General features: G+C 31.9%; 2 non-coding genes across 2 annotated transcripts; one reads left to right on the forward strand and one right to left on the reverse strand.

The window, feature by feature from the left end:
* Window positions 1-8057: 8057 nt before the first annotated feature.
* TRNAD-GUC (transfer RNA aspartic acid (anticodon GUC)) lies at window positions 8058-8129 on the reverse strand. Its single transcript has one exon. It is a non-coding gene; the product is annotated as a tRNA-Asp (tRNA).
* A 190-nt stretch (window positions 8130-8319) lies between these two features.
* On the forward strand, window positions 8320-8390 carry TRNAG-GCC (transfer RNA glycine (anticodon GCC)). Its single transcript has one exon. It is a non-coding gene; the product is annotated as a tRNA-Gly (tRNA).
* Window positions 8391-8947: the final 557 nt, after the last annotated feature.

Below are 8947 nucleotides of genomic sequence, written 5' to 3' on the forward strand. Positions count from 1 at the left end.
TGTCATTTTTTAGTAGTGGATTGTTTGTAACATTTTGGCATTTTTAATCATTTTGTAACAGAGGTTGTGCGCATGGTGAAAAACTAAACGACGGATTAATATTGTTCTTTTAGGATGATAAATTACATTATTTGCATTTCTTGATTGGTTCCAAGTATTTTCATGAAACAGCGTAATTTTTAAACTTTTCTATAAAAATTTTTTTGCTTAGTTTTTGCAATGAGCTAAGTGTGTTTAATCGGCACGGCTTAAACCACACACTAAGCTTTGACCGTTTAATGTGTCGTCACGTGAGGTCCACCCAACTCACCTCCCTCCGTCCTCGTACTTTTTTCGTATTTGTTCTTTTCCGTTCTCCGTTACCACCCTTGTTTCCCGTTCCCATTATCAACTACCCTCAGAAAGTTTTAATTAGCTCCCATTCCCGCGCTGTATCCAAATTCTACAAATAATTTGGGGCATCATCGATCATCTCTGATTTAGCCCTTCTTCTTGTCCATCATTAATCTTCATTAATCTTCATTCTCTGTGGGCAAACCCATTTCATGTTCCTAATCTGCAATACCTGTTCAAAAAGCATGAACAACCTATCAAACTACTGAAATAAAACAAAGCAAGTGTAATTTAGCATGACAATTTCTTTTAACTTCACCTCTCCTCTGTTCCACAACATCTTGTAAATTTGGTTGATTACTTTATTTATAATTAATATAAAATTGTTCATGATGGAAGTATATGTGATCATATAAGCTGCAGTGAATTCATTGACTCCTGATCGAATTACAGGTATAAAAGAGGCAACACTAAAAGAGGAACACTGAGCTGAAAATGACATTTTTTATTGAGTTGATGAGGGCAGAGACCAATTCTCTGTTGATAGAACAAGCCCTCAAAACATTTTGAATTTCAAATCATTCTCTCCATTTCATGCAATTCTCCTCTATTTATGGTTGAAATCTGATTTATCCTTTAGTGCTTTCATACACTGGTTTTCTTGCCCAACTCATCTATACCTTCTTCCTCCTCTTACTCTGTTCATGTACTTCCAATTGAAAGGACATTCAAATTGTTCATTAATTTACCAATCACATTCTTCCCTCTTTCTTATGTCACATATTCTTCCATCATGCCTTGTGTAAGGGGTCCTAAAAATCTATCTCTAATGACACTAAATAGTCCAGTTTAACCCTTATTGCACGTATGGGTTTTACAATACATACATAGAATGAGGTAATGATCCCTGCACCATACCCACGCTGGAGTTTAACAATAGCATTGAGCCTCTTTTGATTTGAATCCACTACCTTCAATCCCCATCATTCCATTCCATTCAAATCAATTCAAATTAAAGCTGCCAACCCCCCAAAAGAGGAAAGAATTGCATTACTAATGTTGCCTTACCGGATGACCTATCTATTCTGATTGTAACAAAGTAACCATCTTCTGAAACATTTTGGTAAACTCCCCACAGATTGGCATACCCTTCAGAAAACTTGGAAACTCTTAAATACTTGAGCAGGGGCACTATTGGCTCTTGAAGAGCACCATCTATGTCACCACCACCACCTAAAACTGGATAGTAATGATCTATCATTTTTAACAATAAAGTATAGTTCAGAGTGTTCTTGGCTTGCTGATATGTTTGCAGATCCATTAGTGTTGTGTATTTACGCTCATAGAAAATGGCAGGCAAACTAATCAATTAGATTATTAAATTACAAGTTGCCATTAATTTTGTGTCTAAGGAAAGCTAGTAAATGGAATGAAAATTGACTATTGAATTGCAAACTATTTTTGTTTTTTTTGACTTAAGCCTTGTTTGTATTTCAAGGGTAATCATTTAAAGTCAAGTGAGTATTAAGGGAGGACTCATGTTTTTCTTCCTCTCAATTGACACCCATGTCAAAATCTGTAAAGAGAAGAAGACAACACATACAAACTTTTAACTTTAACAAGATCCCAGCAAAAAAAACATTTTTGTCTGATTTTTGTAATACAGCTTTGTTTTACAAGTTCAATTCATGTTTTTCAATGTTATCACATTCACTCTCATATGACAACGTCTACCCAGCTCCTACGATGCACCGACATCTTATGCATACAATACATGTTATACATACATTACATGTTACACATATATATAACTGCATGACAACGTCTACCACATCCTATGCATACAATACATATTACCCATACTTTACATGTTACATATTTAAATAATTGCATGGCTGCATGCCGGTGCATCGTAGGGGCTGGGTGACATTACCCTCTCATACACCCACAACCCAATCCCTAATCAATCTAATATCAGTTGATGAAGTCAAGGCTAGGAAGCCAACTCAATGGTGGCATTTCTCTTTTATCAAGTTTTAATCGCATTTCTAATAATCTAATAAGGTCAAATTTGAATACTCTTTTAAGGAGATTCATCTCTACATAAAATGTGGGCATTGAAATGAGATCTTTATATCATGATTTTGTATTAATCTAGATATTCTTATTTATTAAATTTTTATGTGTTATGAAATCTTTTTGAACATTATAATTTATGGATTCAAAATATTAAAAATAAAATGTTTATAATAATGTTCAAATTTGTTCATTTTGGAATATAATTTATAGATTCAAATCATAGAATATAAAGTGTCAATTTCATTACAACTAGATCACAAGATTACATCATTATTTATAGAGAAATTTGGGTAATATTTTCACTTACAAAATTGATCACTAATAGACTACAACACTCACAAAAATACTCAAAATATAAACAGTCTTATGGAACATTGACATTACACAATTTGCAATTAGATAATGAAACTAGCTTTTGCAAAAATCATAAGATTATATCATTATTTATGAAAAAAATTGGACAATATTTTTATTTACATATTTGATCTCTAATAGATTACAACACTAATAACAATACTCAAAATGTAAACCTCAACCTATGGAACATTGACATTACATAATAAAATTAGATAATCTTCAACCAACACCCTCAAAACTCTATCCTTGAGCTACCAACCTTCAAAAAATCTCTACAAACGCATCAACACCCTACCTTTAAACTATAGAAAATCCATTACAAAGTCAATCCAAACTCATTTTGTATTCCTCATTTTACAAGGTCAAATTATAACACCTAGCTTCTATTCAAATAGAGCATTGCATTCTCAACATTAAAATGATTTCTCTTAAGATTTTTTCTTATAGATTTTTTTTGTAGAACTTTAGGTTGTTGATACAAATATTTAATACATCTAGCATGCAAGAACTATTTTTTTATTAGGATATTTAGTGATGGTTATTGGGACTAAAGTGTCTCAACCTTTGAGTTATAACATTGAGAATTAATTTAATTAATTATTTTGGTACATATTTATTTATCCCAAGTTGATTATTTTCTAAGTTTTTCATTCACTTTGTGGCTCCTCTTGGAAATGTGGCATCCTACATGGCAGGTGAAGTCAATGACATGTTTCATATTGCGTAGGAAATTAGATAGGTGTAACCCTATCTTTTACAAAATGGGGGCCTACTTTGAGGGTCCTATGATTTAGGGGATTAAATTCAAAGATTTCATGTTAAAGATAAAAACCAATTTGACAATCTCCTATGTTTAGAAGAGAGACTTGTTGTGCATTTTTTATTCTGAATAGGAAAAGCAAAGAAAACAATTTTTTGCTTTCATATTTTCTTGGAGGTTAATTAAGGATTGAAATGTTTTCCTTGAATATTTACACTCAAGGAAGATGATAACTTTGTTTGGATATGTAGGATGAAGTTAAACTCATTGATGATGTGCTTTATTCAAGTTTTTTGCTTTGTTGAAGATAGAGTTGATTTCTTTGGCACCTAACTTTTAAAGTATTATATATGCTTGAGTTGTATTTCATTATTGGATGATAATTTGAGGAATTGAGAGCTATTTTTATGTTGTCTATGTAATTCTCCATTTTAAGGCTATGAGCAAGACTAATACATTGGTTCAATGTTTCAAGTGTGGGGTTTTTTTAAACCTGAAAAGGTTTTCCCCATGTATATTGGTGTTTCTTCTCTTCTATCTAGTTCTTCTTTTCTTCATCTTTGAAAGTATTAATTTACATGTCGTTATGCTATTAAAATTTGCATATATCTATGAGCTAAATTATCTTTCCTCAAACGGTTAATGCAATGAGTAATGAACTATGTTTGTTTCTACTTTAAATACATAGCAATATGTTCTTGTATCATGACATCAAACATCCAATTAAAATAAAAAAAGGATACTGAAGGTTCATACTAATTCTCAGAGGTCTTTATGGGATGCCCTTTTCCTTTCAATTTGTATTAGAGCACTAGTTTCATAGTTTGCAAGTGCTTTCTTTTTTGCTTTCATGTATTGCATGTGATGGATTCATGATGTTTAAGATTTTGGGTATTTATTCTGTTAAGATTTCTTAGCATGGCAAGCTTGAGGGGATATATGGTGAAAGAACTGATTGATTACTAATCCTTGTTTGAGTAGAAGTCTTGCAATTGATCTTGTTTTTGGGTTACAACATACATTTAAAGGATGGAGAAGATAGAGTTTCATGGAGTTGATCATGTGCTTTAATTTAATATGATATTGATCTGGAGCTCTTATTTGATAGCATGCATTACTTCTAATGCATGGTGGTTTTCTTACATTCTATGGTTGTATGGAACAAAGTATTCGTGTTGAATGTCTGTTCTAGGGTCCTTGGCCATATGTAGGAACTTGGGTTGCCATGGCTATGGTGTGATGTTCTTATGTTGGGTGCTTGGATTAAGTTACTAACATTGGAATGAACTATTTCATTAGTATCGAATGCATATAGGCTATGAAGTTGATCATTAGATGATTTGAAAGCTTCTAGAATAACCTAGTTCCCTCGTATGCATGTACATAATGGTGGTTGTGGAGTTGGCCTACAAATGGGCCTACAATTATTAGACCTCTTCTTTCTTTTTGGGTTGGTTGTACTTGCATGTTTCAGCTTCATGTTGGATGGATATGAGGGTTTTATAGATTTTTGTTCAAAATTTATATATGGTAATGCTTGTCTATGTCATTCCATTGTTTTGGTTTAACTATCTTTGTACTTTTCAAACTTGTGGGTCTTCCAAATGATAAGTGGATATGGATTTGCACATGTGCTCACCAACATGGTAGTTTCATAGGTTTTACATGGTTAATCAAAACTTATGGTTTTGTAGATCTATAGATAAGCTATCTTTCAAATATGTTTCCCTTGCGATAATTTTAGATGCAAAATAGATGAGATTTGCATGTATTCTTTTTTGCATGGTGCTAGGAGGTTTGTTGCTTTCTTAGTGAGGAGATGTTTGTATATGGGTAGTGAAGTTGATCTGATCCTTATATTTTAAAAGATTCTGGACAACTTATTTCCTTTGAAGTTTTTGTAGTTTTCTTGTTCTACAAAAAGAATGCTTTTTATTCCTTGACTATGGTGCTCAGTTGTGGATTTGTTTGGCAAATTAGGTCTATTGGTGATCTAGTGTTTGAGTCTTGAAATCTGCATATTATCTTCTTTGGTATCTTAGTTTTACATGTTATTGATGTGATGACGATTTTGTGTGTTTTACTATTTGGGATCTATGAGTTGTGCATTTTAGTGGGCTATCTTTACCCATTGGTTGCATTGAATACTCAAATGTGGACTATCTATATCCATATATCTTTTAGTATTTATGTAGTTTTAGTTAGTTAGCCTTGTTTTGGTCATTTGTATATTGGTGTGGTATTTTGGGATGAGATGGTGGATATTTTTTGAGTACTTGGATAGTCAGTTCTTGGGACTTGGAGCATGTTTATCATGATGTTATGTTAGCTGTGTTTCATTTAATTAGTTATGCTTTTCATTGCGAGCTTTTGACACTAATGGTTTATCTTCTTAGCTTGGAGTTATTGGTCTTACTTTGGCATTATTGACATTTTAGTTGTATTTGTGTAGACTTGGATGATCTTGAGATTAGGAGGAGGTTTTATCATGATACTTGGAGAGCTCAATATCACGATTTAGTGGGAGCTTTGGTAGTGATTATGAATATATCGCTTGGTGATGCATGATCTTCTTTAGCGTTGCAAATATTTTAGAGGGGCTCTTAAAACTTGTTGGTGCATGAGGGTTCTTTCACATTTTCATGCTTACTATTTGGAAATAGTTATCTTCACATGATTGGAGATGTTGTTTCTTGATTATAGTATGTATGGTATTGTGTCATGGTACACTCTTGATTCTAGATTTGAGTTTTGATAAGATACATGTTTTCTTATGACTAGGATTTTTGCATCATTTCATGTGATATCCTAGGAGACATTTAGATAATGATGTCATGGTTATGTTTCTGTTTTCATTTTGAAGATGTGTAGTTGGAACAATGATAGTTGATCTTGTGAGGCTCTCTTGGTATTGTGTGCACGATCACTTGCCTGATTGCTTCATGATGATGCTATGTTGCATTTTGGAGTTTGGCATGGATTGATTTGATACAAGTGCTCATGGATACTTGGAAACTTAGGTGAGGCTGATGTTCTCTTATGTTTAAAGACATTTATTTGAGATAGTTGGTGGTTTTTGTAAAAAGAGACATTTATTTGTGATGGTTAGTAAAAAGACCGAGGAGCTTTCATTTGATATAGACTCAAGAGGAGATTGTTCTTGGAGTGAGTCATGGTGACTTGGTTATCCTAGAGAAGCATTATCATTCCACACTCTCGATCTTCTTGGCAGTTTATCATTTGAGAGGCATTAAATTGAATTTCTTGCAAGTGTACTTTACAAATACCCCAAAAATTTATTACAATCCATCTATTCAATTGTATGATGGGACTACTCAAGATAGATCGTCCATCACAAATAATAGGCCAAGCTTCATAAAGCTTGCATGGAACAATGCTCAACCAATAAGAAATAGTTAATTTCTTAATAGAAGTGGCAACTTGGATAGTGAAAATAATATTATAATTAGGAAAAAAGCTATTAGAATGAAAATAAGTTTAGCAAGCCAATTATCTTCATATTTAATGGCTTTGCTTTGGTTCATAGCATGGTGAGCATGCATGCAATCCAAGTATTCCTTTTACACATTTTCTAACCTAAGTGCATTATGGCTTCGATCTAGGCTCCTTTGACTACATACAATTTAACCACCTTGCTTTTGACAAAGGGCCACTCCCTAAATATAAAGAGATACATTGAAGAGTGGTTTCTCAAGAGCTTAAGACACTAACAATAAATCTTTGTTTGTTGCTTCATAGATATGATAAAAATATTATTGTAATTTGTGTGTCTTATACCCAAAGATAGGAAGTCATATGATAAATGCCTACAATGATACTAGTAATGGGACCAATTTTTATAATCATTTGAAATGACAAATACTTATAATAGTAAACCTTATTTAACCAAATCTTCAAATATTAAGTATATTTTTATTATTGAATAAAAAGACTTGAGAAACTCTACGCTAATTCTAGAGATATTTCAAAATAATTACCACAAACTAAAATAAGATATATAAAACATCAATAAGCTATTATAGTTATAATGAACATCAAGTTTTCATAATTCAAAAGTTAGTTTTTTTAACAATATTCTAAAAATATTCTACTCTATTATAATTATACTAAAAACCAATATAATTATTAAAAATATTCATATTAAAATTATAATGAACATCAAATTTCCATAATCGAAAATATTATTTTATTTTTACCAATATTATTTTAGAAGTACTCTATTCTATAATGAACATCAAGTTTTCATAATTCAAAAGTTAGTTTTTTTAACAATATTCTAAAATTATTCTACTCTATTATAATTATACTAAAAACCAATATAATTATTAAAAATATTCATATTAAAATTATAATTATAATGAACATCAAATTTCCATAATCGAAAATTTTATTTTATTTTTACCAATATTATTTTAGAAGTACTCTATTCTACTATAATTTTAGTAAAATCCAGATAAAAGCAAACTGTCCGTCACGGAATAAACATTTGTCGGCCAAAAAAGATTAACGCCGTTGCCGGGGATCGAACCCGGGTCACCCGCGTGACAGGCGGGAATACTCACCACTATACTACAACGACTAGATAAGTAAGTCAGTTCAATTTTACATGAAGAAATATAATAATAATAAACTATTTCTTCCCGCAAACAAAGGAGTCGTCGAAGCGAACATGGAAATGCAGTTGAGATTTCTTTGTAGAGCCAGTTTTCAACGATTTTACCCCTTTCCTTTTTAAAATTATAAATTAAATTATAATTTGAGTATCAGTGGCACCAGTGGTCTAGTGGTAGAATAGTACCCTGCCACGGTACAGACCCGGGTTCGATTCCCGGCTGGTGCAAATGCTTTTTAATCCCGTTTTGGCGGTCTATTACTATTGGAACTGACGTCCTATCTGAGCTTTTCCGCAGTCTTCTCTTTTATCTTTGTTTAAATGATGCACTATCTTGCTTTTTTATGGAATGTTGTTCGAGTCTGCATGCCCGGCTATTTTAGTTTTAATCTCACATTCGTTGGGGGTGAATGTAGCTTTTCATATTAAAATCCCTTAGTTGACATTAGTTGACATATATCAAGATCAAGATAAAATATACAAATTAAATATACTTTGTTTTGATTTAGATATATGTCTACAAAATAGAATTAGTGTACAAGCTTAAATGTATGTTTAGAGAATGAATTAGAAAAAAAATAATTATTAAAATTCACTCATTTTGATTTTCTAACATTTACACCTCGATATGAATTAACAAATAGTTACAAAGGTTGTAGCAAAACAATCAGTTTTATTTAATTTTTAAATATATTAAAATTTAAAAAACACATCTACCAACTATAATGCACTCTATCTCTCTGAGTTGTCTATTCTCCATACAAAACAACACTCCATCAAAAACA

Source organism: Cryptomeria japonica, chromosome 1 (assembly GCF_030272615.1).
Source record: "Cryptomeria japonica chromosome 1, Sugi_1.0, whole genome shotgun sequence".
Lineage (NCBI taxonomy): Eukaryota > Viridiplantae > Streptophyta > Pinopsida > Cupressales > Cupressaceae > Cryptomeria > Cryptomeria japonica.